Source organism: Oncorhynchus nerka, unplaced genomic scaffold (genome assembly GCF_034236695.1).
Source record: "Oncorhynchus nerka isolate Pitt River unplaced genomic scaffold, Oner_Uvic_2.0 unplaced_scaffold_162___fragment_2___debris, whole genome shotgun sequence".
Lineage (NCBI taxonomy): Eukaryota > Metazoa > Chordata > Actinopteri > Salmoniformes > Salmonidae > Oncorhynchus > Oncorhynchus nerka.
Genome location: NW_027038045.1, coordinates 13,571 through 21,385, shown reverse-complemented (window position 1 = coordinate 21,385; position 7,815 = coordinate 13,571). Strand labels below are relative to the sequence as shown.

At 47.7% G+C, this 7,815-nt stretch overlaps 1 pseudogene; it reads left to right on the top strand.

Moving 5' to 3' along the window:
* The first annotated feature begins 235 nt into the window (after window positions 1-235).
* LOC115127818 (glucocorticoid receptor-like) lies at window positions 236-6,233 on the top strand (annotated as a pseudogene).
* Window positions 6,234-7,815: the final 1,582 nt, after the last annotated feature.

Sequence of the window (7,815 nt, the reverse complement as noted above, 5' to 3'; positions counted from 1 at the left end):
AAAAAGTAATTCTGCTCCTAAACAAGGCAGTTAAACCCACTGTTCCTAGACCGTCATTGAAAATAAGAATTTGTTCTTGGAAACGGACATGCCTAGTTAAATAGGCTGCATTGGCCAAATGACAACCAATGGCTATGCATACCTACTGTAAATTGCAGTATCTCGTCTTCGCCAACAGGTTGCACTACGTATTGTAAACAGTGAGATCTCCATTTTGTATGTTTCCCCCCTCAGAGGTTAGCGCCTAGTTTCCTTTTGGCTGTGAACAGCACAGCTAATTCCGTGCATTTCGGACGCAATTGGATACCTAACACATTGTAGTGGATTGGATGATCCGATCGATTACTTGCTTCTTCGTGTCCTGATACGATTTGCAAGGAGAACGCAATCGGATGTTTTCGTGTTTCTAGCCGGTTTGCAAGCAAAACAACACCAAACAAAAACAACCATGCATGGAGTCACAACTACAAAACGCCTGAGGGGTAGGCAAACGCTTTAGATGTATAGTATTTGAAGTCATATAATGTGCCATACATTAATTTGGAATGAATAACCAGAGATGGATTATGTTAGCCACTAGCTAGTTAGCTCAACATGTCTCTCAATGACATTTGGGGGGACGCATTTGCAGGAGCTAACGTAGCTAACTAACTCATGTGAGCTGCTTAAATATATAAATGTGCTGTTGCAAAATATATGAACAGGGCGGGTTAACTAGTTAGGTTGCAGAAACACTTAATTCAATTCATACGCCACGATGCTTGTTTTTGATGCTTTCAAATAATAAAGTAAGGCAAATGGAATAGTTAGCCACTTAGCTAGGTAGCTAATATCTAACCAGCAATGCGCCCCAACAGCAGGGGACTTCGGAGAATTCAGGTCAACTTCATAGAATGGATCAATTTGTCAACCATTATAAACACATGAAGTGTATGCAAATGACCTTCACACGTCACATGTGTCATGTCATTTTAACCAAGTAATTTAAAAGTACATATTATCCATTCATTGAAACCATAATATTAGGTCAGATGTTGATGATACAGCTAGTATATTAGGTATAACTTGCCACGTGTGTAGTATGTTTGTGTCTTTACACTTAGGCATGTTATTTGATACATGTCCATATTAGCCTACACGTGGCAGACACCGATCTAGCGCCGCACCAGGGGTATATTCATTATGCCGATTGCAACAGAAACAGGTTTACTCCAAATGGAAAACGTTTTGCAATGAAGTCTATTGAATAAATTCAGGTAGGTCACTCCCCGTTTGCCGATGATTCATTATGTTAGGTACTTAAACTGTAATCGGTTTCCACTTCGAGATGTAATGAATACACTAGCATCCATGCTAATGACATTACCCACTCGGTCTTTTCTCTCTCTCTCTACCCAGGATCATAAGATGGATCAAGGAGGAGTGAAGAAGAGCAGGAGTAACAAGGACAACAGCCGAGTTAAGCTCCTTCTGGGCGAAACCCCCTCAGAGAGAACCCCTCTCACTGGTGCTCCCTGCAGTGCCATGTCCGTTGCTTTGGCAACCACCACCACCACCTCCTTCCTTCCATCCAGCCAGCTGATGCAACCAGGTGACGTGCCCAGCGGACTCAGTAACAGCCCTCCTCCCTCAGGTGAGGACCTCGCCTCAGCCTCCGCCACGGCCTCCGTGGGCCTCTACCTGGAAGACCCAGAGCCTCCCACCACAAAGGTACTGCTACTTATTTGTTGTACTAACGCTCTAGCACTGGACTCTACCCCCACACCCACTGGACTCTACCCCCACACCCACTGGACTCTACCCCCACACCCACTGGACTCTACACCCACACCCACTGGACTCTACCCCCACACCCACTGGACTCTACCCCCACACCCACTGGACTCTACCCCCACACCCACTGGACTCTACCCCCACACCCACTGGACTCTACCCCCACACCCACTGGACTCTAACCCCACACCCACTGGATTCTACACCCACTGGACTCTAACCCCACACCCACTGGACTCTAACCCCACACCCACTGGACTCTAACCCCACACCCACTGGACTCTAACCCCACACCCACTGGACTCTAACCCCACACCCACTGGACTCTACCCCGACACCCACTGGACTCCACACCCACTGGACTCTACCCCACACCCACTGGACTCTACCCCCACACCCACTGGACTCTACCCCGACACCCACTGGACTCCACACCCACTGGACTCTACCCCGACACCCACTGGACTCCACACCCACTGGACTCTACCCCCACACCCACTGGACTCTACCCCCACACCCACTGGACTCTACCCCGACACCCACTGGACTCCACACCCACTGGACTCTACCCCGACACCCACTGGACTCCACACCCACTGGACTCTACCCCCACACCCACTGGACTCTACCCCCACACCCACTGGACTCTACCCCGACACCCACTGGAATCTACACCCACACTCACTGGACTCTACCCCCACACCCACTGGACTCCACCCACTGGACTCTACCCACACACTGGACTCTACCCACACACTCACTGGACTCTACCCCGACACCCACTGGACTCTACCCCCACACCCACTGGACTCTACCCCCCACACCCACTGGACTCTACCCCCCACACCCACTGGACTCCACACCCACTGGACTGTACACCCACACCCACTGGACTCTAACCCCACACCCACTGGACTCTACCCCCACACCCACTGGACTCTAACCCCACACCCACTGGACTCTACCCCACACCCACTGGACTCTACCCGCACACCCACTGGACTCTACCCCCACACCCACTGGACTCTACCCCCACACCCACTGGACTCTACTCCGACACCCACTGGACTCTACCCACAACCACACCCACTGGACTCTACCCACAACCACACCCACTGGACTCTACCCCCACACCCACTGGACTCTACTCCCACACCCACTGGACTCTACCCCCAACCACACCCACTGGACTCTACCCACAACCACACCCACTGGACTCTACCCACAACCACACCCACTGGACTCTACCCACAACCACACCCACTGGACTCTACCCACAACCACACCCACTGGACTCTATCCACAACCACACCCACTGGACTCTACCCACAACCACACCCACTGGACTCTATCCACAACCACACCCACTGGACTCTACCCACAACCACACCCACTGGACTCTACCCACAACCACACCCACTGGACTCTACCCACAACCACACCCACTGGACTCTACCCACAACCACACCCACTGGACTCTACTCACACACACTGGACTCTACCCACACATGCTGGACTCTACGAACACGCAGGGCGCTACCCACAACCACACCCACTGGACTCTACCCACAACCACACCCACTGGACTCTACCCACAACCACACACACTGGACTCTACCCACAACCACACCCACTAGACTCTACCCACACACACTGGACTCTACCCACACATGCTGGACTCTACGAACACGCAGGGCGCTACCCACACACACTAGACTCTACCCACACACACTGGACTCTTACCCACACACACTGGACTCTACCCACACATGCTGGACTCTACGAACACACTAGACTCTTACCCACACACACTGGACTCTACCCACACACACACACACACACACAGTAACTCTACCCACACTACCTACATGCTGGACTCTACCCACACACAATTATTTCGACTCCCTGTATATAGCCATGTTATTACCTGGTACTCCCTGTTATATAGCCATGTTATTACCTGGTACTCCCTGTATATAGCCATGTTATTACCTCCCTGTATATAGCCATGTTACTACCTCCCTGTATATAGCCATGTTATTACCTGGTACTCCCTGTATATAGCCATGTTATTACCTGGTACTCCCTGTATATAGCCATGTTATTACCTGGTACTCCCTGTATATGGCCATGATATTACCTGGTACTCCCTGTATATGGCCATGATATTACCTGGTACTCCCTGTATATAGCCATGATATTACCTGGTACTCCCTGTATATAGCCATGTTATTACCTCCCTGTATATAGCCATGTTATTACCTCCCTGTATATAGCCATGTTATGACCTGGTACTCCCTGTATATAGCCATGTTATTACATGGTACTCCCTGTATATAGCCATGTTATTACATGGTACTCCCTGTATATAGCCATGTTATTACCTGGTACTCCCTGTATATAGCCGTGTTATTACCTGGTACTCCCTGTATATAGCCGTGTTATTACCTGGTACTCCCTGTATATAGCCGTGTTATTACCTCCCTGTATATAGCCATGTTATATTTACTCATTATTTTTATTCATTATTCAAAATGTATTCTTTTTCTTGTCACTATTTCCGTTAAAAAATTTTATCTTATCTTTTAATTCTGCATTGTTGGAAAAAGACCCGTAAGTCAGCATTTCACTGTTGTCTACAAAGCATGTGACAAATACGATTTGGGTTTGGGTCCGTTTCAGTAGTGCAGGATTTTTTTCCTCTTAGAGAATCACTGGAATGTCAGGTTATTTGCTGAATTGACGGAATTTAAATGTTTTCTTGTTTTTCTCCCCTTTGTAATGATTTGACAAACCAATTTTCCCATCTGTTATTAATGAAGTATTTCTTCTTATCTAAGCTCCTGCCCCAACAGACTAACACGTCCCTGGGCCTTGGACTCTTCACCCTTGGGGATACCTACTCCCGCCTGGAAGACAGCATCGCTGACTTCCACCGGTCCTCACCCAGCATGGACTCTCTGATCGGGGGCTCGGACCCTAACCTGTTCCCCATGTCCATGAGGACGGAGACAGACTTCTCCCGGGACCAGGACCTTATGGATATGGACCAGGAAGGGTACATTGGAAAAGACCAGAAACTGTTCAACGACAACACTCTGGATCTCCTCCAGGACTTTGAGTTGACAGGCTCCCCTCAGACTTTTACGTAGGAGACGACGCCTTCCTTTCCTCCCTGGCTGATGACGCTCTGCTGGGGGATGAGAGCCAGGATCGTGGGGTCTCCACCTCCAAGCCAGCTGCTACTACGACCAATAGTGGTGGTTTTAGCGGTTCCAACACCACCACGTTGAATGGTAGCAATCTACTAACATGTCAGGATGAATCCAACTCCAGCACCCCTATGACAGGCAACTCCCCGACCCCCAACACCTTTCCCGTGGTGAAGCTCGAGAAGGAATCTGGCTTCATCCAGCTGTGTACTCCAGGAGTGATCAAACAGGAGAAGACCTCGGCCATTCGTAGCTACTCCTGCCGAATGAGTGGTAGTACCGGCGGCTCCACTTCCTCCTCCCCCTCAGAGCTGTCCACCGCCAGCCCCATCTCCATCTGTGGGGTGAGCACCTCTGGAGGACAGAGCTACCACTTTGGAGTCAACAGCAGCATCAACACCCCCTTGGCTTCCACTACCAGTGGAGCTTCTCCACAGAAGGACCAGAAGCCCTCCGTGTTCAGCCTGTATCCTCCGTTGGTGACCGTAGGAGAGGCTTGGAACAACAGTAGCTATGGGGACGGAGCTTCTGGAATGCAAGGTCTCTCCAGCCCTACCTCTTTCTCCAGCAGCTTTGAAAGGTAAGGAGAAGAATTGAAAGAATGTTGCTAATAAAAAGCAGTCCTGTAGTTGGTCTGGTGGTCGTTTGGTGGTGGTCGTCTGGCCAGCCTGCTGCGTTGCGAGAGTGAGGCTGGTCTAGAGTTGCAAAAGAGTTGGAAACTTTCCGGTAAATTTCCTGAATTTTTCTAGAAATTTTCCATGGGAAGTTAAACCCCGAGATTTGGGGAATTTTGCTTCAATTCATTAAAAAGGTTAGCTTATAACAGGGAACCTTTTTTTTGTGTGGGATACACACAAGGCAATTCCTTATTTTGGTTCAACTATCCCCAATTCAATGCAATTGCAACCCTCTGCATGCACAGTACATACTTCCGTCACATGTACAGCTGATTCTCAAGATCTTGCACACTAATGAGATGCTATTGAGCCCACACTACTACACAGTTCTGGTAAGTTTTGATTACAATACTGGGAGAGGTGAATATATTTTATATGATTGTTTGTTCACTAGTAAATAGTAGCCTACTACAAAGTGTGTTTAAATCATTTCTAACTTGTTAACTATTTCTGCTATTTAGGTTTTGCTACAATGTGGGTTTTTAGCTTGCTTGAGCCTGCTAACTGTGTGTTAATTCACCTGTTTCCATACCAGTTTCATAAAAATAAAAAAAATAGATTAAACAAGGAGTTTTTTAATCTAACTATTTATCTGTACATGGAATTGTATATATTTTTTTTTACATTTTCTTTTACAATATTTACAGGAAAATGCCACAGGCACTATCTGATGTGTGGAGACATTTCACTGCAGCTAATGTAGAAGGAAAGGCGGTGTACATTTGCAAATACTGTGCCAAATCATATGTGAAGAATGCAACAAAGATGCAGAATCATCTGGCCAAGTGCATAAAGTTCCCTCAGTGCTCACATCAAGCAACCTCTGACAAAAGTCCCTCTACTTCTATTCGAGGTGAAGATTATACATCAGATACCTTATCGATAGCAACAGCTCATGGTCCTCCTGGAATCAGAAGTTTTTTTGACTCATTGGAGGAATGTTGCCAGAGCAATGCTCATGAATGTCTTGCTTGAGCTGTGTATTATTAATATTATTATTTATTATTATTTTTTATGCAACTGTTTCACCTCTGATGTTCACAGGCAATGTATATTGGAAGATATTTCTGAATGTTCTTCGCCCAGCATACATACACCCCTCTAATCAGACATGCTTTATCTACTAATTTGCTGGATGTAGAGCTCAACAGAGTTCAAGTGAAGGTCAAGCAAATCATAGAGGAAGCAGACTGTATTGCAATCATCTCTGATGGGTGGTCGAATGTTCGTGGGCAAGGAATAATTAACTACATAATTTCCACCCTCAACCAGTATTCTACAAGAGCACAGACACAAGGGACAACACACACACCGGTCTCTACATTGCAGATGAGCTGAAGGCGGTCATCAATGACCTTGGACCACAGAAGGTATTTGCACGGGTGAAAGAGAATGCTGCAAACTAAAAGGTTGCTTGGTCTAAAGTGGAGGAGTCCTACCTTCACATCACACCCATTGAATCTGCTCCTCAAGGACATCATGGCACTGAAAACAATGGGTAGACTCTACAAGGGAGCCAAGGAAATGGTTAGGTATGTGAAGGGTCATCAAGTTATAGCAGCAATCTACCTCACCAAGCAATGTGAGAAGAATAAGAGCACCACATTGAAGCTGCCCAGCAACATCCGTTGGGGTGGTGTTGTCATCATGTTTGACAGTCTCCTGGAGGGGAAGGGGTCTCTCCAAGAAATGGCCATATCACTGGCTGCCGATTTATGGACAGCCCCATCAAGAGGATCCTCCTGGATGATGTATTTTGGGAGAGAGTGGTAGGCAGCCTGAGACTCCTGAAACCTATAGCAGTAGCCATTGCACGGATTGAGGGAGACCATGCCATCCTGTCTGATGTTCAGACTCTGCTTGCAGATGTAAGATAAGAAATCTGTACTGCCCTGCCCACTTCACTGTTGCTCCAAGTAGAGGAAACTGAAGTTCTGAAATACATCAAAAAGTTTGAAGATGTATGCCTGAAGCCCATACATGCCACAGCGTACATGTTGGACCCCAAGTATGTTGGCAAGAGCATCTTGTCTGATGCAGAGATCAACAAGGCCTATGGTGTCATCACTACAGTGCCTCGCCACCTTGGCCTGGATGAGGGCAAGAGGTGGACATTGAGGAAGTCCAGGGAGAAGACATGGAAGCCCGAGAGG